This window comes from Trachemys scripta, chromosome 3, assembly GCF_013100865.1.
Source record: "Trachemys scripta elegans isolate TJP31775 chromosome 3, CAS_Tse_1.0, whole genome shotgun sequence".
In the NCBI taxonomy this organism is placed as follows: Eukaryota; Metazoa; Chordata; order Testudines; family Emydidae; genus Trachemys; species Trachemys scripta.
In genome coordinates, this window is record NC_048300.1 from 194,562,850 (window position 1) to 194,589,734 (window position 26,885).

The window sequence follows — 26,885 nt, forward strand, 5'->3', positions numbered from 1 at the left end:
AGTGGGCTGCATGTTTTGCTAACATCTGCACTGCAAAGCTTGGTGAACAAAGAGTTTCCTAAGCATGCCACATTGCTTGCTAAGGTACAAGATTGGCTGGCACTTTCTCAATCCAGTTGTATATACCTTTTCCCCTCATGCAAAAATAAATGAAATACAAAGAGAAACCATCAAGAAAGTAACATCCAAGATTTGTCTCAGAGACAAAAACCAAAGGAAAGGGAGGTAATATTAAAAAATGACTGTGTAGAAAAGGCCACCGTCTTGCTCAATGTATTGGCTCCCTGGGGACTTTTGACTCCTATCTGCTGACTATAATTTTTTACTGCTGTTAGTGCTGCAGACCCAAGTCAGCTCGGGGAGGGTAAACTGGATTTGATTCTGCCGTGGGCCCATGAACAAAACTGTCAGCAAATGCCCCTGTTTCCCCCTCCCATTCACATGGGAGGTGATCACTTACTCCCAAACCCATGTGGCTTTTTGCGAGCCATGCTTCGTCATCCATGCTTGGATTAGTCCTGTAGGCTGTGAATCCACTGGAAATCCCGACTCAACACTGTGCACCCCTGACAACATACGTGGAAGGATTCTCTCTCTCCACGCTTTCCTAAGATCCACCTCCTCCTTCTCTGAAATGGCAGTCTAGCCGGATCAGCTGCTCGGCCACGGCTGCAGTCTGGCCTCTTGTTTTGGTAAGTCATTTCTGAGCCATATAGGAGGGAAGCCAGCTGGTTCCAGGTCCCTCCGTGGCCTAGCCACACTCTTTTCTCTGCACAGGGCTTTAGACAGATGTTGCTATTTTCAGAGTCCCTTTTTAGTTCATAGCCTCCCTAGAAGGCTGCCATTCTGTAACCCACCCTATTACGCCTAAGTAGCCTTGCAAAAGTGGGGTGGCTCTTCCCTATTACTGGTGCAGCAATAACTGAGCACAGTGGAGGAGGCAGCAGTAAGATCAGTGCTAAATTCTCTGTCTTTCAGGCTTCAGCCAAACCATTGGTACTACTTGAAAGTGCCACTGTACTCTGAAAGGTGCCTTCTAGAACAGATACTGTGGGCTTATGGCATTTCAAATGACTCCATATCGGATCTACCTCATTTACAACTACTGTAAAAGTATGCTTTTTCTAGCTTCCAACCTTACATATTTACCCGGGAATCTGAAAGTCAGGCTGGGTTATGCATCGCCAATAGTCAAGGAATTTCAGGCTAAATCTCAGTTTCAGCAAAGTTAGTGTCAAAACCCCTGTAGATTTCAGTGAAACCAGGATTTATCCCTTAATGAACGATGAGGTTGTTAATGCAAGAGTCAGAAGAGACTCTGGTTCACTCTCCGTTAGCTGTGTTGATGGTACAGTGCTAATAACAGGCAAAGGCAGTAGCAACTAACTGTCGTCAGTAGATAGAGCATGCCGATATGACTGAAGACACATTGGGAAGGGGTTTTGACACTAAATTTTCTGAAACTGAGATTTAGCCTGAAATTCCTTGATTATTGGTGATGTATAACCCAGTTGCCTTTCAGATTCCCGGGTAAACATTTGAAATGCCATAAGCACAGAACCCCACAGTGCCGTAAGATTATTATGGTTTTTGGCTACTACAATGATGGGCTCTATATTAGCACCTGGATGGATGAATGGATAAAGAGAAGATGTTGACATTTCTATATAGACACTTTCCAAGCAAATCTGCACTTAAGCAGTTTTTATATTTAATTTCTCATGTGGGTCCTCTTGACTTAATAGGATTTAGAGAAACCACTGATGCCCTTCCATTGATGTCATGAGTACTTCGGGTAAACTTTTTGCTGGGAATTTGTTTGACCAAGGCTACTGTATTCTATACAAGTAGCATTGTATATCTATTGAGGGTAGCCTTATCCTGCAAAACTCTGGCAATTGCTGTTGTTAATCCAAAGGAGATTTTCAGTGTAAATCTTAATTTTGCAACACCCTGTTGAAATCTATGGGTCATTATGTGGTACATGCACTATACTTCTCCTGTAATAAATAGTATGTAACCTAATGTGTATTTAAGAAGTGAACAGCAAGAGTTACAGCAAGTGCGTGGTCCACTTTTCAAACCAGAATGCCAAAAGTTAAGGCGTTTAAATGACTACTTAAGCATCTATACTGCGGGTATGTCTTCACTGCAGAGTCAGCCCAGGTGAGCTGCACCCGGATTAGCCTAGCCCAGGTGTGTGCAGCCACACTACAAAGCCCTGCCCAAGTTACTGAGGCCTGATCTATACCTGAAACGTAGGTCTACCTAACTAGCTCGCTCAGGTCTGTGAAAAATTTTGCTCTGCCTGCGGTACTTAGGTCAATCTAACCCCCACTGTTGACTCGGCTACTGCCTCTCTAGGGGGTTGATTCACTACAGTGATGGAAACCCCCCTTCTGTCGCTGTATTGTCTAAACTGCAGCGCTACCGTAGGGTTGCTGCAGTGGTGCCGCTGTAGCACTTGTAATGTAGACATACCCTAAGTGCGCAGGGGTGCTGCACTCCCCCTGTGTGTCACTGGGACTTCTGGGGGCATATCCCATGGTTCTTTGTGCTGCAGTTGGCTGAGCCGCTCTATCATTCTTTGCCAGTGAACTGTGAGCGAACTTGTCTGTCCCTCTGGACACACGGTGGGAATAGAGGGAAGGCATTAGAGGACTGTACGCACTTGAGTGATGTAGCCTGCATCCTCGCTGCAAAGTGGGCGGTTACCAGCCTGAGTGAAAGCGGCACCCGGGCTCTAATGTACATCCCCAGCTGGGCCCATTAGCCTGGGTTGGAAGCACCACCAAACTCAGGTAAGAGGTTTTCATCTGTGGATGACAGAGGTTCAGGGCAACACGCAAATAAGAGCCAGAGGCTATGTCTGCTGTACAGAGCCCATGCCGGTATAGCTATGTTGACATAGCCCTTGTGACCGACCCAAACCAGTGGGGTACAGGAGTCTGGTAGAGGGCAAATATACAGGTCACTGGATGAGTAGTTTTCTGTTCCCTGAGTGACCAGAGCAGGGGCTGCACTAGAGTAATCAGGAACCTGCTAGAACCAGTTAAGGCAGGCAAACTAATTAGGACACCTGGAGCCAATTAAGAAGCTGCTAGAATCAATTAAGGCAGGCTAATCAGGGCACCTGGGTTTTAAAAAGGAGCTCACTTCAGTTTGTGGTGCAAGTGTGAGGAGCTGGGAGCAAGAGGCGCAAGGAGCTGAGAGTGAGAGGGTGTGCTGCTGGAGGACTGAGGAGCACAAGCGTTATCAGACACCAGGAGGAAGGTCCTGTGGTGAGAATAAGGAAGGTGTTTGGAGGAGGCCATGGGGAAGTAGCCCAGGGAGTTGTAGCTGTCATGCAGCTGTTACAGGAGGCACTATAGACAGCTGCAGTCCACAGTGCGCTGGGCTGGAACCCGGAGTAGAGGGCAGGCCCGGGTTCCCCCCAAACCTCCCAATTGACCTGGATTGTGGGTTCTTCCAGAGGGGAATGTCTCTGGGCTGTTCTCCAACCCACATGGTGAATCTCTGAGGCAAGAAAATCCGCCAATAAGCACAGGACCCACCAAGATAGAGGAGGAACTTTGTAACACTGGTGTCTGGGGTGGGATCTTGGGGTGCACAGCGCGGCGGAAGAAGGAGGGTGATTAAAAAAAAAAAAAGGAAAAACAACAACAACAAAACAAAGGGAGAGGGTTTATTTTTTTCACCACAATGGATAACGTAGTGCGGGCACTGATACAAGCTACAGCGTCCTAGCAGGAGGGTACCCGTGTCCAGGCAGCCGCCCAACAGGAGGCAGTGCGGCTGCAGCAAGAGACTAATCGCCTGCTGATGGACCAGGCCGCTCAAGACCGAGCTATGTTGTGGGAACTGGTAAACCAGGTAAAGTCCCTTACAGAGCTGAATTGCGGCCATGATGGGACGCGGCTCATACGGGCCAGCCATTGGCTGCAGAAAATGACACTGGAGGATGATGTAGAGGCATACCTTCTGGCCTTTGAGAGGACAGCCCTACGGGAGGCCTGGCCTCGAGATCAGTGGTCTGGCATCCTTGCCCCATTCCTGTGTGGGGAGGCCCAGAAGGCCTACCATGATCTGCCTGAAGAGGCTGTGGCAGACTACCCCCAGCTGAAAGCAGAGATCCTGGCCAGATCTGGGGTAACGACAGCAGTGTGGGCCCAGCAGTATCATGGTTGGAGGTACCAGGAAGACAAAACCCCGTGGTCCCAATTGTATGACCTCATCCATCTCGCACGAAAGTGGTTGCAAACAGAGTCTCGGAGTCTGGAAGAGATACTAGCGGTTCTGGTCATCGACCGATACATGAAGGGACTACCCCCGACCTTCGTGCCTGAGTAAGCCAGAACGAACCCTCCACCTATGACGAGGTTGTCGCACTGGTAGAGAGGCGAAGGACAGCGAGGGAGCTGACCCGACCAGTTAAGGAAGAGGCACCCCGGGTTAAACTAGCAGCACCAAGCCCTAAAGTTCGGGCCCGGGTGGAAAAAGAGAGAGGCTGAAGGCCCATCAGAGGCCACAAAGAGTCGGAGCACTGAGGGAGAAGAGGATCGTGATGTTAGACTGCCCAAACCAAGAGACCGGGGAACGCCTAGGGCTCCATACAGATGTTATACCATTGGGACATAGCTGTACAGTGTCCCAATGCTGAGGAGCCTATGCAGTGTAACCTGGGGAACTGGGCAGATCCATGCTCCCTAATCCACCTTGTGGGGGTCTCACTAACCCCACATATGTATACCAGACCAGTGAAACTAAATGGGGTAGGGACCATGGCACTGGTTGATTCAGGGAGTGCTATCACGCTTATCTCAGGGAAGCTCGTGAAGCGTAGTCAGCTGCTGCAGGCTAAACGTACGGGGATAACATGTGTCCATGGGACCTCACCATCCCAGTAAAAATCGAGATCCAAGGGAACACTACTGAGGTAGCAGCAGGTGTAGTCCCTAAACTCCCATACCCAGTGCTCATAGGGAGGGACTTCCCAGGGTTTGGAAACTTACTCCCAGTAGGGGGATTGGAGAAAGATGGGGACCCTAAAATTGGTGAGGCATCCACAGCAGACTGTCAACCCCCAATCTTCTCTGAAATATCCCCAGATTTGTTCTCCACTCCCAGACAGGGTAGAAAGACAAAAAGGGAAAGAAGGGCAGCTAAGGCCTTGGGAGCACGAATACTGACCCAAAGTCAGAGGGTCACTCTTGTAGGTAGGTGGACCCACACAGCTGAAAAGGAGGCCACGCAGGAGGGAGAAGCACCTGAGTCTGACCCCCACCCTAATGCTTCTGAACCAGTAGAGGCAACAGAGACTGGGCCCCTAGTTCTTGGGCAGATTAGCCCGGGAGAGGAAATTTTGGACAGGACCAGGCAGAAGACCCAAGGTATGACAACATTAGGAAGGAGGTGACTGAAATAGATGGGGTCCCAGTGGAAGGAAAAACCCAGGGACCAGGACCCTACTTCATAATGAAGAAGGATCTCTTATACTGGGTTGCACCAGTACAGGGGCAGAAGGTACAGCAGATCCTAGTACCTCAAAAACACCAGAACGCTGTATTAAGTCTTGCTCATAGTCATCTTTTTGGGGGGCATTTGGGGGTAGAGAAGATCCTGGCATGAGTTCTACGATGGTTCTTCTGGCCCGGAGTACATGAAGAAGTGCGGAGGTACTGTGCCTCCTGCCTGGAGTGTCAGCTGCACAGTCCCCGTCCCCACTTGACCCCACCTTTAGTACCCCTTCCCATCATAGAGGTCCCCTTTGAGCGAATAGCCATGGACCTAGTGGGACCCCTGGAGAAGACGGCTTGGGGCCACCAATATATACTTGTTGTTTTGGACTATGCTACTCGCTACCCAGAAGCCGTCCCCCTGCGGAACACGGCCTCTAAAACTATAGCCAAAGAGCTGGTGTAGAAACAGAAAACAAGAACAGATTTATCACGTTAACCTTCTGAAACCCTGGCATGCACAAGAGGCATGCATAACGGTCCAAAAAGACCTAACCCAGGAAAACAAGCCTTCCAAACAGGTGAGAGTGTCTCCCGATTTAACACCAGACCAGAAGAATGAGGTGTCTGAGATGATCTTCCGGAACCAAGATGTGTTCTCGACAAAACCGGGTCGAACAACTGAGACATATCACCACATCGTCACGAACCCTGGGGCCAGAGTAACAATGAGGCCCTATCGGGTGCCAACGGCAAAAAGGGAGGAAATAAAAGCAGAAGTAAAAAAATGCTGGAGTTGGGGATCATCGAAGAATCCCACAGTCAGTGGTCCAGCCCAATCGTGCTGGTGCCCAAACCTGATGGCACCACAAGATTTTACAACGACTTCCGGCGACTAAACGAAGTATCCCAGTTCGACACGTACCCCATACCTCGCATAGATGAGCTAGTGGACCGTCTGGGTAATGCCCGGTACTTGACTACCCTAGACTTGACAAAGGGGTACTGGCAGATTCCCCTTGCAGAAGACGCAAAGGAAAAGACTGCGTTCTCTACACCAAAGGGTCTTTTTCAATATACTGTCCTCCCTTTTGGACTACAAAGGTAAGTGGGGAAATGAGATCCTGGGAGGAAGCACAAGCAGGAGAGATCAAGAGGGGAGGACTCCTGTCTCATGCTGAGAAAGAGGGACGATCGATGAGTTATCTTAAGTGCCTATACACAAATGCAAGAAGCCTGGGAAACAAGCAGGGAGAACTGGAAGTCCTGGCACAGTCAGGGAACTGTGATGCAATTGGAATAACAGAGACTTGGTGGGATAACTCACATGACTGGAGTACTGTCATGGATGGATATAAACTGTTCAGGAAGGATAGGCAGGGCAGAAAAGGTGGGGGAGTTGCGTTGTATGTAAGAGAGGAGTATGACTGTTCAGAGCTCCGGTATGAAACTGCAGAAAAACCTGAGAGTCTCTGGATAAAGTTGAGAAGTGTGAGCAACAAGGGTGATGTCGTGGTTGGAGTCTGCTATAGACCACCAGACCGGGGGATGAGGTGGACGAGGCTTTCTTCTGGCAACTAGCAGAAGTTGCTAGATCGCAGGCCCTGGTTCTCATGGGAGACTTTAATCACCCTGATATCTGCTGGGAGAGCAATACAGCGGTGCACAGACAATCCAGGAAGTTTTTGGAAAGTGTAGGGGACAATTTCCTGGTGCAAGTGCTGGAGGAACAAACTAGGGGCAGAGCTTTTCTTGACCTGCTGCTCACAAACAGGGAAGAATTAGTAGGGGAAGCAAAAGTGGATGGGAACCTGGGAGGCAGTGACCATGAGATGGTCGAGTTCAGGATCCTGACAGAAGGAAGAAAGGAGAGCAGCAGAATACGGACCCTGGACTTCAGAAAAGCAGACTTTGACTCCCTCAGGGAACAGATGGGCAGGATCCCCTGGGAAAATAACATGAAGGGCAAAGTGGTCCAGGAGAGCTGGCTGTATTTTAAAGAATCCTTATTGAGGTTGCAGGAACAAACCATCCCGAAGTGTAGAAAGAATAGTAAATATGGCAGGCGACCAGCTTGGCTAAACAGTGAAATCCTTGCTGATCTTAAACGCAAAAAAGAAGCTTACAAGAAGTGGAAGATTGGACAAATGAGAGGGAGGAGTATAAAAATATTGCTCAGGCATGCAGGAGTGAAATCAGGAAGCCCAAATCACACTTGGAGTTGCAGCTAGCAAGAGATGTTAAGAGTAACAAGAAGGGTTTCTTCGGGTATGTTAGCAACAAGAAGAAAGTCAAGGAAAGTGTGGGCCCCTTACTGAATGAGGGAGGCAACCTATGACCGAGGATGTGGAAAAAGCTAATGTACTCAATGCTTTTTTTGCCTCTGTCTTCACGAACAAGGTCAGCTCCCAGACTGCTGCACGGGGCAGCACAATATGGGGAGAAGGTGACCAGCCCTCTGTGGAGAAAGAAGTGGTTCGGGACTATTTAGAAAAACTGGACGTGCACAAGTCCATGGGGCCGGATGCGCTGCATCCGAGGGTGCTAAAGGAGTTGGCGGATGAGATTGCAGAGCCATTAGCCATTATTTTTGAAAACTCATGGCGATCGGGGGAGGTCCCAGATGACTGGAAAAAGGCTAATGTAGTGCCCATCTTTAAAAAAGGGAAGAAGGAGGATCCGGGGAACTACACACTGGTCAGCCTCACCTCAGTCCCCAGAAAAATCATGGAGAAGGTCCTCAAGGAATCAATTATGAAACACTTAGAGGAGAGGAAAGTGATCAGGAACAGTCAGCATGGATTCACCAAGGGGAAGTCATGCCTGACTAACCTAATTGCCTTCTATGATGAGATAACTGGCTCTGTGGATGAGGGTAAAGCAGTGGATGTGTTATTCCTTGACTTTAGCAAAGCTTTTGATACGGTCTCCCACAGTATTCTTGCCGCCAAGTTAAAGAAGTATGGGCTGGATGAATGGACTGTAAGGTGGATAGAAAGCTGGCTAGATCGTCGGCCTCAACGGGTAGTAATCAATGGCTCCATGTCTAGTTGGCAGCCGGTTTCAAGCAGAGTGCCCCAAGGGTCAGTCCTGGGGCCGGTTTTGTTTAATATCTTTATTAATGATCTGGAGGATGGTGTGGACTGCACTCTCAGCAAGTTTGCAGATGACACTAAACTAGGAGGCGTGGTAGATACGCTAGAGGGTAGGGATCGGATACAGAGGGACCTAGACAAATTAGAGGATTGGGCCAAAAAAAAACCTGATGAAGTTCAACAAGGACAAGTGCAGAGTCCTGCACTTAGGACGGAAGAATCCCATGCACTGCTACAGACTAGGGACCGAATGGCTAGGTAGCAGTTCTGCTGAAAAGGACCTAGGGGTCACAGTGGACGAGAAGCTGGATATGAGTCAACAGTGTGCTCTTGTTGCCAAGAAGGCTAACGGCATTTTGGGCTGTATAAGTAGGGGCATTTCCAGCAGATCGAGGAACATGATCGTTCCCCTTTATTCGACATTGGTGAGGCTTCATCTGGAATACTGTGTCCAGTTTTGGGCCCCACACTACAAGAAGGGTGTGGACAAATTGGAAAGAGTCCAGCGGAGGGCAACAAAAATGATTAGGGGTCTGGAGCACATGACTTATGAGGAGAGGCTGAGGGAACTGGGATTGTTTAGTCTCCAGAAGAGAAGAATAAGGGGGGATTTGATATCAGCCTTCAACTACCTGAAGGGGGGTTCCAAAGAGGATGGAGCTCGGCTGTTCTCAGTGGTGGCAGATGACAGAACAAGGAGCAATGGTCTCAAGTTGCAGTGGGGGAGGTCCAGGTTGGATATTAGGAAACACTTTTTCACTAGGAGGGTGGTGAAGCACTGGAATGCGTTACCTAGGGAGGTGGTGGAGTCTCCTTCCTTGGAGGTTTTTAAGTCCCGGCTTGACAAAGCCCTGGCTGGGATGATTTAGTTGGGAATTGGTCCTGCTTTGAGCAGGGGATTGGACTAGATGACCTCTTGAGGTCCCTTCCAACCCTGATATTCTATGATTCTATGATACATGGGGCCCCAGCTCCCTTCCAGCATCTCATGGACAAGCTATTACGCCCGCATAACAGTTATGCTGCTGCCTAATTGGACGATGTGTTCATTCATACCCCAGACTGGGAAACCCACCTGGAGAAGGTGGAGGCAGTCCTCGATACCTTCAGGCGAGCTGGCCTTACAGCAAACCCTGCCGAGTGTGCTGTAGGGTTTACAGAGGCCAAATATCTTGGCTACATTGTGGGAAAAGGTCTGGTAAAACCCCAAGTGAACAAGTTAAAGGCCATCCAAAATTGGCCCCGACCAAGTCGCAAGAAACAAGTCCGGGCGTTCCTAGGTGTGGTGGGGTATTACCGATGATTTATCCCCCACTTTGCCACAAGGGCAAGCCCCCTGACAGACCTAGTGAAAGCCCATGGACCTGATCTGGTGAGGTGGTCTGACGCAGCAGAGGAAGCATTCAGAGACCTATGGACTGCCCTCTGCAGAAACCCCATACTGATAGCCCCTGATTTCACCAAGGAGTTTATCCTGCAGACGGATGCATTGGAAGTAGGGTTGGGGGCCGTTCTATCACAGATGGTCAGGGAGGAGGAACACCCAATTCTATACTTCAGTTGGAAACTCCTTCCAAGGGAACAAAAATATGCAGCGGTGGAGAGAGAATGCCTCGCTGTAAAATGGGCCATGGAAACATTGCGCTACTACCTTCTCGGGCGCAGATTTGTCCTCATGACCGACCATGCCCCTCTTCAATGGATGCAGTGGAACAAGGAGAAGAACACAAGGGTGACCAGATGGTTCTTATCCCTCCAACCTTTCCAGTTCTATGTGCAACACAGAGCAGGGAGCCGTCATAACAACGCCGATGGCTTGTCACATGTGCACTGTCTGGCGTCCCAAGCTGCCCAACCCCTTGGCATTGAGCAGGGGGGAGGGATATGTGACAGACCCCGACCAGTGGGGTACAGGAGTCTGTTAGAGGGCAAATATACTGGTCACTGGATGAGTAGTTTTCTGTTCCCTGAGTGACCAGAGCAGGGGCTGCACTAGAGTAATCAGGAACCTGCTAGAACCAGTTAAGGCAGGCAGGCTAATTAGGACACCTGGAGCCAATTAAGAAGAAGCTGCTAGAATCAATCAAGGCAGGCTAATCAGGGCACCTGGGTTTTTAAAAAGAGCTCACTTCAGTTTGTGGTGCAAGTGAGAGGAGCTGGGAGCAAGAGGTGCAAGGAGCTGAGAGGGAGAGGGAGAGGGAGAGGGTGAGGGTGTGGGTGTGCTGCTGGAGGACTGAGGAGCACAAGCGTTATCAGACACCAGGAGGAAGGTCCTGTGGTGAGACTAAGGAAGGTGTTTGGAGGAGGCCATGGGGAAGTAGCCCAGGGAGTTGTAGCTGTCATGCAGCTGTTACAGAAGGCACTATAGACAGCTGCAGTCCACAGGGCCCTGGGCTGGAACCCGGAGTAGAGGGCGGGCCTGGATTCCTCCCAAACCTCCCAATTGACCTGGACTGTGGGTTCTTCCAGAGGGGAAGGTCTCTGGGCTGTTCCCCAACCCACATGGTGAATCTCTGAGGCAAGAAAATCCGCCAATAAGTGCAGGACCCACCAAGATAGAGGAGGAACTTTGTCACACCCTATAGGGTAGATTTAGTTTACACCTAAAGCAGGAGTTGTTTTTGCTGCGATAGGAACCCCTGCGCCCCCAATGAGATTAGCTATGTCAACAGAAGCATTCTTCTATCAGCATAGCTGTAGCTACACGGGGGCGGGGGGGGGGAGGAGTTGTTAGTATAGCTCTGTCGGCCAAGGGTGTGGTTTTTTCCCTGCCCCTGACTGACATAGATTAGCTGGTATAAGTTTTAAGTGTAGACCAAGCCAAAGTTAATTCTGTGGTAAAGCTATATCCTTGCATGTTTAGATTGGAGCTTGGTGAATTCTCGATAAAGTGTTCGCAAACTTACTTTTCCAAAAGGCTGTTCACATACCTTGTCCTTCCCTCTTTGCAAACAGTTGTGTGACCGTGGCTCTGTTCACATGAATGTCTGGATAACAGCTGTTATTTGTAAGGCTTCATCTGTGCCAGCAAATAGCCACATTTGCTAGTCTCTATTCATTCTTTGCCAGTCCTCATTCTCTTGTTGAAAAGTTTCAGTCATCCTGCCAGGGAGTGGTAACCACACCATGTGACATCTAGACTGCAACACCCTCCCCCACAGCAGTGAGTCAACTGACCTGAGCTCATGCTTCAGGGCTAGAAATAGCAGTGTAGATGTTCCCAGTGAGACCCACAATCCTCACCAGGTTTCAGTGCCCTCTAAGGCAGCTGCACTGATCTTTTTAGCCCTGTAATGCAAGTCCCAGCAGCCCAAGTCAGTTGACCCAGGTTCTGAGACTTGGTGGTGGTGGGGGAAATCATAGAATATCAGGGTGGGAAGGGACCTCAGCAGGTCATCTAGTCCAACCCCCCTGTTTAAAGCAGGACCAATCCCCAAATGGCCCCCTCAAGGATTGAACTCACAACCCTGGGTTTAGCAGGCCAATGCTCAAACCACTGAGCTATCCCTCCCCCCGTTGTGCAGTGTAGACATATCCTTCAGTAAACAATCACACACAATAATGAACAGTGAATAGTGGCACCGAACAATTTACGAACTATCCAGAGGCTGAAATTTATTGGCTTAGACTAGTTGGTAAATTCATAGAACAGGGAATACACCGCCAGAAAGCAGGATTTGTTCTGGAACAGGCCAGATTTGTGATCTCAGAACAGGCCAAATCCAATGGATAATTTGGATAATTTAGTTGCCAATTTTCCAGTTAGGTCCTTAAATTCAGCTGTGGAGACCTAACTTTGGACAGCCAAGTTTGAAAATGAGTTAACTTCTTGCTGTCGGGTGGGATTTTCAGAAGTGTTCAGGATTGGCCTAACTCTGTTCCCACTGAGCACACGGTAAAACTCCCACTGTGTCAATGGGAACAGAGTTAGGCCGACGACTTTTGAAAATGCCACCCACAAACAGCCAAACGCTAGTAGACACTGAAGAGCAAGGGCTGTGCAATGCCCTCTTGTATGAAGGAGTGAGCATGAAGGTGAATTACATTAAAAAGATGCTGAAAATGGCGGAAGTCTTTGTGCACCAGTCTGTCTTCCAAACCATGCTCAAGATCTGTTTTGTGACATGGTAAAAAAAAAAAAAAAAAAAAAATCTGGTGAACTCCAAGAATGCTTAAAAAAACAAAAAAAGGACCCCGAAACCCATTCTGCATCTGCAAAACGAATGCATCTCCGTGACTTTGCTCTGCAAAATCATCCTGATTTATGCAGGTCAACCCATAACTAAGGAAAGCTGGATACAGAGGACCCCATAGATTACCCTTTCGATTCTGGAATTAAGATCCAATGGATCATCTGTCTCTTCCGGTCCAGGATTGTCAAGGCGTCAAAGCTGGCTTAAATAAATCACCTGCTCTTCACAAGCAGAACCCCCCCCATTTTTCTTACTAGAGCGTTTTCATGGGAACCTGCAAGAGAAAGGTGTTTTTATGTACAGGAATTTTTGTATCCCACAATTCTAGAGCATGGAAACTAGAGATGGAAAAGCCCGGTCAGATCATCCAGTCCATCTTTCTGCCAATGCAGGATTGTCCCCTTGTCCTGTTTTCTAATGCTCTCTATAGATGACATTGCTTTTGGTTGAGTTGTATGACAGCGAGTAGGGAAAAAGTCACAAAACATTGCCTGGGGTTGAAAAGATACTCCTGGTGCCACTCTGAGGGTCCTCACTATAAAGTGACCCACCCACCAGCAGCCCTGCGTGTTCCTCCTTGCAGGAGTAGGTTGGTCATATGTGCTATGATTAGAGAAGCAGGTTCTTATTGCAGGATAGGGTGGAGAAGAGGCAGCTGGTATAGTCGGTGCCGTGCAAAAGGGTGGGAAAACTGGGGGAGGAATCCTGGAGGACTCTTGAGTTTTGATAAAAATCAGTGCTGAAGATTTGCTCTGATTCAACGCAAATTTTCCATAACGAGCTAAGGACCCAGCAAAGCACTTAAGCATGTGCATAACTTTCAGCACACAAATAGCCGGATTGCGAGGCCACTGGTGAGCTACAAGCTACACATGGGCATACGCACTTTGCTAGATGCGAGTTTGTTTCCTGGTCCCCTGCCCAGTTACCCAGGCAATAATGACTGCGAGCTATTTGGTGGCCTGTTTGGAATGAGTTGTTTGTCTCAGTCCGGTTCCCAGCAGTCAGGTGTCCACATCAAAAAGCCATCAGCGCCGCTGGCAATGGGCATGAAGAATGCTCTGCTCACTCACTCATTCTTAGAGTACAACAGGCCTGAGGCACATTGGCTGCGAGCAGCGTGGGGGAAGCTCACATTGCTGTGCTGCTCCGAGTTGGTGGATAAAAGGCCAATTAAGTCAGTGGCAGTCTTTCCGTTGATTTCAAGGGGCTTTGGATGAGTCCCCAGGACTGTCACTTCAGTTCTCAGGGCTATCCATCCAGCAGTTTTCTCCACCACAAATTCGCTTTTCTTTCAGCTCCAGCGAGGACCCTTTTGCTGAGGTCTCACCTCTTGATATCAAGAATATCCCGTGTGACCACAGATTAAAGTGACACGTCCTTTACAGGAAAAACAACCGCAACATGCGATGAAGTGAGTGAAATCCGTAGCGGAGTTTGTAAACTATGGGTCTTGATGCCAACCATTATTAGCACTTTACATCTTCAAAGCACTGTGCAAACATTAACTAGGTGATGTTCACTGTGAGCAACATACAAATAGGGAAACTGAGGCATAAGGAAGTGGAGTGATTTGCCCAAAGTCCCACTATGGCAGATTCACGATTAGAACTCAGAAGTGCCTGGCTACTCTTCCAATATACAGTCTGCTGTGCCTGCTGCCTCTCGTTGGTTGGTAAAGTATATGAACGTTAATCTATTTGAATCCACCACTTGCTCTAGAAAGCGGGTCTGGTATTCAGGTCAGTCAATCAATAAAGCCTGTTATTCTGGATAAGCAGAGAATTCGTCTTTACAAAGGAGTTGTGCAAAACGAGAGCGCATCGTAGATTTCTGTGACTGCTGCCAGCCGATCAGCAAAGAATTCAAGTTGCAACAATTTGGCTCGAAAACAATCCAACTAAAATTGACAGAATATTCAACAAGCAATTTCGGGGACCTGCTCGGTTGTTTGTGCAGTTGGAAAGTTTGGGGGAGGATCCTGATCTCTAAAGTGCCACAACTGTACTGAGCTAGTGAAGTCTGTTGCCGAGATGACTTTTGTCCCAAATGGCAGCTGATGATTTCGTTCTCAGGGCCCCCTCTCTACGTTCATGTTTTCACATGGGCACTCGCTGATGGGAACGCTCATCTGACACGACCATTTCCCTATTGCAGAAGCCAGCTGACGAGCCACTCAAAGGTGCAATGGATATTTGCAATAGGGAAACTAATGCATGTTTTGATCTCTGTAGGACAAGCCTGCCTGCCACTCGGGAAGGTGACGTTTGTTAACATATTGAAGATCCAGGCTCAAACTCTGTCCTGTACACATGTGAATTTCTGGGAAGGCAAAAGTGCTGGGAGAAAAATCAAGTATGACTTTACTCTAGATGATCTAGTGGAGTTGAATTTTGGTCGGATCTAAGTCACTTAAACCACTGTAGAGTGTATTGTGCACTGAAAAAAAGAGGTTCATAATATATCTTTTGTACTTGATTTCTATAGTGCCTGCTGCTATTAGATTGCAAGACAACACCTGCTGCACGAAGTAAGGCTTAGTCACGGTGTCACAGTCCTCACAGCAGTACTTTGCCAGTCTTATTGAACGATTCCAGCTGTATGTACCGTTGCCCAGGTGTTGAGATACTCCTTCCTTCTTCTTTGCAGGAAACAACTCCCCTTACCTGCAATTACACTGAGACATTGCACCAGCTCACAAAATAAAAAAGATTTATAAAGGGAAAGGTGACGAAGGTGAGCGTTGCTGACACATGTCCTCTAAACATACTGAGGGGAGCACCCTTACATTAGCCAATGAGTGTGAATCACGCCGTTTGTTTCTAAGATTTCTTTTAAGTGAGCTAAAAGCATGTCCAGGACTATGTGACTGAAGCAGTTTCTGTAATAGGCATTAATCCTTTCTGTACCTCTGGCCAACCTCCAAACAAAAGCATCCTCTGGGTCTGCAGTCTATGGGCATGTCTACACTACAGCCCTAACATAGGTCAACTTACAGCCACTGCAGTAGTTACTGTCCACACTACCCTCCTGCTGTTGGTGGTGCGTGTCCTCACCAGGAGTGCTTCCACTGGTTGAAGAGGGGCAGTATGGGGGGCTGAGAGCCAGGACTCTCAGCTCCCCGCAGCTCCTCTTTGGGACCCAGCTGCTCTCCAGGGTGTAGGGAGCCTCCAGGCAGCAGCCCGGGTCGGAGTGGGGAGCTGGGAGAAGCCGGCCTCTAGCTGTCCCGCTTTCTTGTCCGTTTCACGGCTCCAGCCGATGTAAGTGAGACAGTGTTATGCTGACACCCTGAGTACACCGACAAAAGCCCTGCGCCACTCGTGGAAGTGGAGTTATTATGGCAGTGTAGTGGGGCACTTACATCGGCGGGACAAGGCTGTCGTGTGTCCGCTGACATATTTAGGTCGACGTAAGCTGCCTTATGTTGACCTAACTGTGTAGGGTAGGCCAAGCCTACGTGTTGGTGTGTTGTGGGAAACCTTGGCATTCCCTTTATATATTATAAAAAGCTATTTGAGGTTGCGGTGTTTAGCAGCAGGCGGAGGGTTAATTTACTTACAAGTCTGTATAATGCATTCACCGAGTGTGTGTTGCTTTTCTCCTCTACTGGTTAGCCCACTAGAGGATAATGGCCTCCTACTGTTACCAACTAATGGAGTTAGCTCAACTAGCACAGAGCTTTGCTGAAGGTTGCAGCTTTGAACCTTGGTGTGTGCGGGAGGGGGTGATTACAATTATAGAAATAATCCACACTAGTATTTCTAATAAATAACTTGTTTTAAGTGTAAATGCTGCCCCATTATTCAGAGTATAACAGGCTGCATACGCATCTTTGCGGAGCTCCTGTCATTCTATGGGGGGAGGGATAGCTCAGTGGTTTGAGCATTGGCCTGCTCAAACCCAGGGCTGTGAGCTCAGTCCTTGAGGGGGCCACTTAGGGATCTGGGGCAAAAAAAATCAGTACTTGGTCCTGCTAGTGAAGGCAGGGGGCTGGACTCAATGACCTTTCAAGGTCCCTTCCTGTTCTAGGAGATTAGTGTTTCTAAGTTGCTTTTGTAGATAGTTAGACAATACCAAGCTCTATCCGGGCCAAGATGCTATAACAGATCTCAAGTGTACAGTAACTTCCTTTCCCAACCACCCTACTCTCACCACTGCCCCCCCTCCACTACATATGATAGTTGGGTTTGTGGTTCTCTTTCTAGCTCTGCTGAAGACTTGCTGGGTGACTTTGGGCATGTCACTTAGGCCAGCATTTTCAAACCTGCATGTCCAAAGTTAGTCACCCAAAGCCATATTTAGGCACGCGAGGTATGGACAAGCTTCAGTAGGAGGCAACATTGAAAAGATCGAGCCCATTTGAGGAGAATATGCAGAATTCTCCTAATCCATTATAACCAACGTTTTGGAAGTGGTGCTAAACCTCATGCTTCAGGGCTTAAGCCAGTCTCTAACTATTAGAGAGTAGTAGGACACAATGGTGGGGCAGGTTGCCACACACCTGCCAGCTGCATTTGGTGCTGGCCGCTGTCACAGACACAATACTAGGCTAGATGGACCTCAGGTCTGATCCAATCTGGCAATCTGTTTACAGAGGAGACACTTAGGGGAGATGTTAGAAACATATAAAATAATAAACAAAGGTTATAGAGCAGGTAAAGCAGGAGCAGCTAGTCACCTTCTCTCACAGTACATAAATGGTGCCTTCAATTATAACCCTGTGCGGGACTGGTGTAGAGCAAGACTGGGATCCCGTGGGTCCCGCAGGACCCGTTGCCATTAGAGCAGGAGTGGGATTTTAAAAAGTCCCGTGCAGGGCTCTACGTTCAATGAAACTGAAAGGCAACATGATGAAAAGTGATCAAAGGAAATTCTTTTTTACCCTATACATATTTAACCTGTGGAACTCATTGCCTGAAGTCCAAGAGCTTGCTGGGATTCTAAAAAAATGTTCAGAGGGGTAGCTGTGTTAGTCTGTATCAGCAAAAAGAACAAGGAGACTTGTGGCACCTTAGAGACTAACCAATTTATTTGAGCATAAGCTTTTCATGGCATGGCAACTCCCTTTTTTTTTTTTTTCATGTTCTCTGTCTTCCTACTGTATTTTCCACTGCATGCATCTGATGAAGTGGGCCTTAGCCCACGAAAGCTTATGCTCAAATAAATTTGTTAGTCTCTAAGGTGCCACAAGTACTCCTCGTTTTTTTTTAAAAAAAGGATTGACATTTGTGTGGGCAATGAGAACATCCAAAGTGCATTGGACTGCTAAAAAAATGTTTTAGGAAGGATATTAACCTTCCTAGTTTAGGACATAAACTAGCCACTCACTGACAGGGGTTAGAAAGGAACTCCCTGTAAGGGCAGGTTATTCCATAATAATCCACTAGGGGCTTGCTCTGAAACCTCTGGTCAGGCCACTGTCACATGTGCAGGTACTATGTGGACTGCACAGGTCTAATCTGGTATGTTATTTCCTACCTTCCTATGCACACAACTCTAACTGGGACACAGGTTGTTTTGTTTGTTTGTCCCATAAAGAAAACAAAATGGTGGCCGGTAGTATCAGGAAACCATGAAAAGAGCACATGGTACAGGAATCAGTTCCTCTTCCCCATGACCTTTCAGCAGTCGGTCACTGGCACTGAAATGTTTGCCTAACCTCCCACTTTCCTGACATGGGGTTCGTCAGTGCTCCAATCCTCTGTTATGCATCTCCAGCTCAGCAGGTTTCAAACCGGGAGAAAGAATGCTGCCATGTTTGCTTCTGTCAAGTGGTTTCCGTCTCAGTTAAAGATTGAAGGCCAGATCCTCAACTGATGTACATTGGTGTAGCTCCACTTAAGTCAATGGAGCTACTCCGACCCACACCAACTGAGGATCCAGCCCACAGGCTGCAAGGTCATTCTGCTGTCAGTTCAATCTCTGGGTCCCATGCGTTCATTTTGTACAGGGTACCATGTAAATGAATGTTGCTGAAAGCTGAATCCCCAGGAGCCAAATTCCATCCTTAGTGTGAGCTCTCACAGTTCATGCGAGGGAGAAAAGATTAACTTAATATGTGAATGTGCTGCTATGCTGGTGACCGGAGTGCAAATTCAGACTTCCCCAAGCTGAGAGAGGCTGGGGGCACTATGAAGCAACATGCTAAACCTATGGGTTCAGGATGGGAACGTCCTTGTGTTGTCCATGAATAATACCCCCATTCCATGGCTGATGATCAGAGCAGCCTTGACTGATTCCTTAGAAAAAGTCTGTTCAGCTGCCCCTCACATGGGAGTGGAAAAGGAATGGGAACGGGGGAGGCCCTCAGTGCTCAGCACCCTGCTCACAAAGACAATAGGGCTTAAAGAAGTATTTTCTGCTTCCTCTCTGATGCTTTCAGGGAGTTGGATGGAGATTCATAGCACAGTTGCATATCATTTGTCTTGTATTAACAATCCATTTAAAGTAGAGCTGGACCAAAAGCGGAACCTTAGATCTGAGCCTTTTCGAATCTCCGAGTGGGAGTCAGGTGTTTGGATTCAAATCCCTATATCTGAACTCCTCTTTTGGTTCTACTTTGGATCCAAACCCAGAAACAATCTATTTTCCAGATCCAATCTACTTAGCTAACTGCAGTGTTCTATCTAATCTGTCTGTGCCTTTCGAAGGAATCGATCGTGGTGATGTATATGTCAAGTTCAAAGGAGCTCAGGAATCTCGCAAGAAGAGCTTGTGAGACCTTGGCCCTGCTGAAGCTGAAGCCACAGCTAAACCCTAGTCTGTTTCAATCAGAATCCAAATCCTAGCCTAAACCTGATCTGGATGAGTGACCTGAACTCCACCTCTTCGGCCCATCTCGTATTTAAATCACACTGCAATTTCTGAAAATTTCTGTATAACAAGTTGTTCCTTGCAGCTATTGCGGATCTCGATTCTGTACTTAGCAGACAGTTTTTATCTCTTTTTCTGGTATCACACCCCGAAAGTTGGCATGGTGCTAACAACTTTAATCCTTAGGAAACTAGCTGATTCCCTGGTGCATGTTACATAGGAATTGATTAACTTGTCAGGGGCAGATTGTTGGCAGGGAGGAGAGAAGATTTCTGGCTGCTGGGAGGTAAGGGTTATGCTAGAACTTTAGAGTTGTATGAGAGTCATTCCATGTACTCCTGCTGGGTTCCCATACAGAGACACACATACTTTGGTGTTCCAACACAACCCACTTCCCTCTGCTGCTGGTTCCTGACTCCACGTACAAACTGGGAGGTGACACTGGGAATTCAGGTCAAAGAACGTGATGTTCTTGGCCTGATGGTGTAAAGGTGATGGGGTTCCTGCCCCAGTCCTATCCAATTTTGGAAAAGTTCAGAACCAGACCTGAATTCTACAGCGCTAGCCCATCCCTATTTACATCAACCCTGCCTGTATGGTGCTGATATTTTTGGTGTTATGGACTGACCCTCAACGTATTGGTGCCTGACACAAAGACGGGATTTGGCTTCCTAGTTGCTCTCGAATGTGCCCTAGATCTCACTCTCAGGTGTAGGACCTCCTTTTGGCCTCTGCTTGCCGGTAGGAATGTGCATGGTGGTCTCAGCACCTTCTCAGCGGTGAACCCCTAGCTGGTTGCCTACAGCTGCTGGCTAAAGTCCTGGCCCTTTTGAAGTCAATGGGAGTTTTGCCATTGACTTCAGTGGAGTAGGGCCGCCCAGAGGATTCAGGGGGCCTGGGGCAAAGCAATTTTGGGGGCCCCTTCCATAAAAAAAAGTTGCCATATTATAGAATACTATATTCTCGTGGGGGCCCCTGTGGGCCCGGGGTCTGGGGCAAATTGCCCCATTTACCCCCTCCCTCGCCCCCCCCGGGTGGCCCTGCAGTGGAGCCAGGTCTTCAATGGCTGTACCTAACGCCATCTCTTTTGATGCTGCCAATTCCAGCCGTCTCTGTCTAGAGAACCAACCCTAGTAATAGACTCAGAACTGACACTTCACACACACGTCCCACCTTTTGCAGTCTTGGGATTGTGCTTACTGTGCTGCAACTTTTACTCACAAGTTTGAACCCCAGAGTAGACCTACAAGTGTCTGTATTACATAAAGGAAAGAGAGGCGTATGGAGGTCACAGCCAGGAATCTCTTATTCTTTAGTAGTCATGGTGAGGAGGCCATGTTTAGATTCAGGTCCAGACTAATGTTAGGATCAGACTTGACAAATGCCATACACGGGTGGCTAGTTCTGATGAGCGATTGTTCCCCAAATGGCAGAAATCTCCTGAGATCAGCTGATCTTTCCTGTCCTGAATAGTGGAAATCTCACCAGATCTGCTGTTCTCATGACATTTCTGCCATTTGGGGCCAAATCTGAATCAGATGAGGAAAATAGGACTCTTTGGGGTTTTGGATCCAACTCTGAACCCAAACTAGATTTATGAGCAGGTTCAGGGAGTAGGATGGATTTTAGGTTCCAATTTGGGCTCCTTTCTGCTCCTAAGATGTGGCTGTACCGTTATATATTTCAGTGTCCTAGCAGCATAACCCCCTCCCCATTGAATGCAGTGAGAGCAGCGTTAAGTCAATACTAAGTGCTTTCAAATATGCAACACTTAATATAAGAGTGGTTGGAACACAGGAGTAGAAGCCCAGGACTCCTTGATCTGACTCACTGTGTGGTCATGAGTAAGTCACTTAGGGCTTAATCTGGCCAGGAGATGAGCATTCCTCTAAGGTGTTGAGTCCATATGGGAGGTGAGGTCACTCAACATACTGATGTAGTCCGCACCTTGCAGGACTGGCCCTCAGAGACACTGGTATCACCGCTATAATGCTACTTACTTACTGCAGAAGGGTGTTGTGATGCCGCATTAATTATTGTCAGTAACACATTTTGAGATCCCGATGAAAGGGATGGCACCACTGCACAATACTTTGTCCAATTACTTCTTTATTGTTTATGAATTGTACTCTTTCATGTCAGAAGTGAATAGAACTCAGAGACAGAGGAGGAAAGCAGTCTGCTGAACAGAGAAAAGGAAAATGTGTAAATAAAAAAATCTTTCCAGGTCAAATCCAAAACAGACACCAGGCCTGGTTCTGATTGCCCTTATGCTGGTGCAAATGGGGAATAACTGCACCAAAATCAGTAGAGTCACCCTCATGTCGTGATATTATGAGATCAGAATCAGGCCCTAATTATATATATATATATTTTTTATTTTCTCTCTCTATGGATAAAAAAATCTGGTGCTGATACAGATTTCAAATAAGCTTTAGGACTTCCGTGGATGAATACGTCACCTGGGGAAAAAATGAGGACAGGTTCATGGCAAAGAAGGCTGAACTTCTGGCGAGTTGATGTCTTGTAACCAAAAAATAGCACTTTCTAGTAAAGCAGGCAGTTCCATCATGCGGTACTTGATGGAGAGGGTCATGTCGCATTCTGAATACTTACTGTGGTGTCCAGTTCACCTGAGAGAATGTTTTGTATCTTCCCGTTTTTTTAGAACAGTCTTCAAGAGAATTAATGTGAAAAAAGGAAATAGAGCATCAACTTGATAGGCATCTTTTTCAGTTTTAAAGGGACAGACACCACAGTAAGTATTTAGGGAATATGATACGGTAAGTACATTAAAATTATTTACAGAAAATAACCAAGTTGTTAGATTATTTATGAAACTATGTATGTATCCTTTTCAAAGACCCTTTCCTACATTTCTTCAACAGACCAATGCAAAGCACTGGGACCAACTACAAATATTGTTAGCTTTTAATCAGTAATTTGATAACTCACTTGTGTTAGAGCAGTGGTAAAGTTAAATGTAATTGCTTAATGCATGCCCTGCAGACCAGATGTAGGCGAAAAGCTTTTCAAACATGTTGGTTTTGTTTTGCATTGTGAATTGGCCTTCTCTTTTTTGTTTAAGAAAAATAAATTGGTTTGGGTCTCACCTGCGAATATTGATTTTTCAGGAGCGAATTCCACCAGTTCATGGGGCTTAGTTAGATTCCTATTATGTCTCCTCCCAACCTTGGTCATTCATTGAAATTGGAGAATGAAAACCAATGAGGTCATTCAAAGTGAAATTCACCCTAGTGCAGAGGGCCTCTGGGGGCTAAAATGGGACTTAAGTGGTGCGTTGGCCTTGTGCTACTCTGCTGCACTGAGGTGAATTTCACTCACTGTTCCTTCCTTACCCAGTACTGGGCTGTTCCCTATAGTACATGTTATGGTGTTTTTGTCCAACCAGGTTTTGAATGTGCCAAGCAATGGGGCTTCTACCCCTTTGCTAGGGGAGTCCATTCACGGTCTGACAGATCTCCCTGGAAGTTTTTCCTGGTAGACTGTATTTTCCTTTCTTGATTGTTTACCTCATTATTGTTGCTTATTAATACCTGTGATGCTTGTATTTGCCTGTGAGAGCTTCCATTTCAGGCTGTTAAATCTTTCGGCTCTAAAAATCCAGAATTACGGTTAAAAAGTCGGCATGCACTGATCCAAGAGGGTAGGTGTAATGTAGGTGTATGGTCTGTCTAGAGCGACAGCTATTCCCTGATCAGCCACAGACTTTCTGAGTGACTTGGGCAAATCCCTTCGTGCCCCCATCTGTGAAAAGGGGATACCTCACAAGGGAGGTGCTCAGATACTATGGTGAATGGGGCAGTATAAGTAACTAGATATATATGGATAGGAGCATAATGCTGAGAGATGCTGGACCCCTCTTGTAAGTTACTCAGTGCGGCTCGTGAGATGCTGAGCAGCAGTTGAAGATGCTCAGTATCGCACAGGGGTACTCATCAATTCACCAGATTGACCTGTGAGACATTAGAGGTGATAGTTTCAGAAGTGCTCACTCTTGAACTAACTGCTCCCACTGAAGCCATTGATTTCAACGTCAATGAAGTCATTGCAGTCATTGAAGTCAATGGCTTGAAGTCATTGTCTGAAGTCATTGACTTCAAAGGGACCAGAGATAGGTCAACACTGAGAGCTTTTGAGAATCTCACCCAAGAAAGTTGGCTTAACTAACCCTTAGAAGAAGATTTAAAAACCAGTAATACTTTATGAAGGTCCAGTGGCCACCATGCATTGTGATTGTCTAGTCTGACCTCCTGTATAGCACAGGCCATAGAACTCCCCAGAATAATTCCTAGAACATACCTTTTAGAAAGTCATCCAACCTTGGTTTAAAAGTTGCACGTGATGAAGAATCCACCACAACCCTTGGTAAATTGTTCCAATGGCTAACTATCCTCAGTGTTAAAAATTTACACCTTATTTCCAGTCTGAATTTGTCTAGCTTCAACTTCCAAGAATTGGACTGTGTTACACCTTTCTCTGCTAGATTGAGGAGCCAATTATTAAATATTTGTTTCCTGTGTAAATACTTATAGCCTGTGATCAAGTCACCCTGTAACCTTCTCATTACTAAACAGATTGAGTTCTGTGAGTTTGACTATATGACACGTTTTCTAATCCTTTAATCATTTGCATGGCTCTTCTCTGAACCTTTTCCAATTTATCAGCATCCTTCTTGGATTGTGGGCACCAGAATGGACACAGTATTCCAGCAGTGTTTGCACCAGTGTCAAATATAGAGATAAAATAATCTCTCTCCTCCTAGTCGAGATTCCCTTGTTTATGCATCCCAGGATCGCATTAGCTCTTTGGCCAGAGCATCACACTGGGAGCTCACGTTGAGCTGATTATCCACCACGGCCCACAAATCTTTTTCAGCGTCACTGCTTCCCAGGATAGAGTCCCACATCCTGTAAGTTTGGCCTACATTCTTTGTTCATAGATCTATACATTTACATCTGGCCATATTAAAATGCATATAGTTTGCTTGTGCCCAGTTTACCAAGCAATCCAGATTGTTCTAAATCAGTGTTCTCTCCTCTTCATTATTTACCAATCCCCCCCCAGTTTTTGTATCATCTGCAAACTTTAGCAATGATGGCTTTGTTTTTTTCCAGGTCATTGATAACGATGTTAAATAGCATAGGACAAATAACTGATCCCTGCCGGATCACAGAATCATAGAAGATTAGAGTTGGAAGAGACCTCAGGAGGTCATCTAGTCCAACCCCCTGCTCAAAGCAGGACCAACCCCAACTAAATCCTCCCAGCCAGGGCTTTGTCAAGCTGGGCCTTAAAAACCTCTAAGGATGGAGATTCTATCACCTCCCTAGGTAACCCATTCCAGAGCTTCACCACCCTCCTAGTGAAATAGTTTTTCGTAATATCCAACCTAGACCTCCCCCACTGCAACTTGAAACCATTGCTCCTTGTTCTGTCATCTGCAACTACTGAGAAGACTGGATACATATCCTCTCAGTGATGATTCCCTGTTTACAATTACATTTTGAGACCTTTCAACTAGCCAGTTTTTCGTCCATTTAATGTGTGCAATGTTAATTTTATATCGTTCTAGTTTTTTAATCAAAATGTCATGTGGTACCAAGTCAACCGCCTTACAGAAATCTAAGTATATTATGTCAGCCCCATTACCTTCATCAACCAAACTTATAATTTAATCAAAATCTATCGAGTGAGTTTGACAGAATCTAGTTTCCATAAACCCATGTTGATGTGCATTAATTACATTACCCTCTTGTCAGGGCCGGCTCTAGGCACCAGCAAAACAAGCTGGTGCTTGGGGCAGCACATTTTTAGGGGCAGCATGGCCGGTGCCAGAATGCCACCCCTGCCACCCCTAAAAATGTGCCCCGGCCCCCTAGCTCACCTCCGCTGCTGCCGCTCGCGTGCCGCTGCTCACCCTCCCTCCCAGGCTCTCAAACCTGGGAGGGAGAGGGAGATCCCGAGCGGCCGCGGCGCGCGAAACAGCTGATTCGCGCGCCACTGCTCCCCCTCCCTCCCAGGTTTGAGAGCCTGGGAGGGAGCGGGAGACTCTGAGTGGCCACGGCGCACGCACCGCTTCTCCCCCTCCCTCCCTCCTAAGCTTGAGACCCTGGGGGGAGGAGGCAAGGCTGGGGATTTGGGGAAGGGGCGGAGTTGAGGCGGGGCCGGGGGTGGGGTAAGAAAAAACCCGGGGGGGGGGGGGCAAAATTGCCCTGCCTAGAGCCGGCCCTGCCTCTTGTCATTCTTTTTTAATCAAGTCCCATATCAGCCGCTCTCTTATCTTGCCCAAGATCATTGTCAGGCTGGCAGACCTATAATTACCAGGGTCATCCCTTTTATCCTTTTTAAAAATTGGCACATTAGCTTTCTTCCAGTCTTCTGCAACTTCCCCAGTGCTCCAGGACTTATTGAAAATCAACACTAACCATCCAGCAAGCTTCTCCAGCAGCTCTTTTAAAGCTTTTGGATGCAAGCTATCTGGACTTGCTGATTTAACAATATATACGTCTAGTAGCTTCTGTTTCACATCCTCCAGAGTTATTAGTGGAATGGAAAGTGTTATCACTATGTAATGAGACTACCTCTTCTGGTTCCCCCCCACCCCCAAATGCAGAACAGAAATATTTATTAAACACTTCTGCCATTCTGCATTATGAAAAATAATTCAACCATTTCTATCTAGTAATGGGCCAGTACCAATGTCAGAATTCTTTCTGTTTCTACTCTGATATAACGCTGTCCTCGGGAGCCAAAAAATCTTACCGTGTTATAGGTGAAACCGCGTTATATCGAACCTGCTTTGATCCGCCAGAGTGCGCAGCCCCGCCCCCCCTGGAGCACTGCTTTACCGCGTTATATCCGAATTCGTGTTTTATTGGGTCACGTTATATCGGGGTAGAGGTGTATATTTAAAGGACTCCTTATTGCCTTTAACTCTGCTGGCGATAGGTTTTTCCTTGGCTTCCCTTACCAATCTTCTACGATTCCTAACTTCTGATTTATATTCACTACAAACACATATTACTATGTAAAATAATCAGTGTTTGTCAGCAGTAACCAGCAACTAATCCTGGCTTTTCTCTCTAGATATCTGTGGCAGCTAAGTGGAAGCAGGATTGGGGAGTGTTACACTCCCCAAGAAGAAATGTAGGAAGGACCAGTTATAAATTATCAGGAAAAATAAATAGAAAATCAGTGAGGGAAAGAAAATAGAAGGAAGATATGACTAGTCAGCTAAAGAAAGTCTGAGAAGGGATGCGAAAAGCCATGCAAAGGAAGACTTAAATGTGCCACATGGTTTGAGA

At 47.0% G+C, this 26,885-nt stretch overlaps 1 protein-coding gene across 1 annotated transcript in view; it reads left to right on the top strand.

The window, feature by feature from the left end:
* Nucleotides 1-26,885, top strand: part of XKR6 (XK related 6) — a 39,000-nt gene that overhangs the window by 922 nt on the left and 11,193 nt on the right. The gene's annotated exons all lie outside the window — the stretch shown is intronic.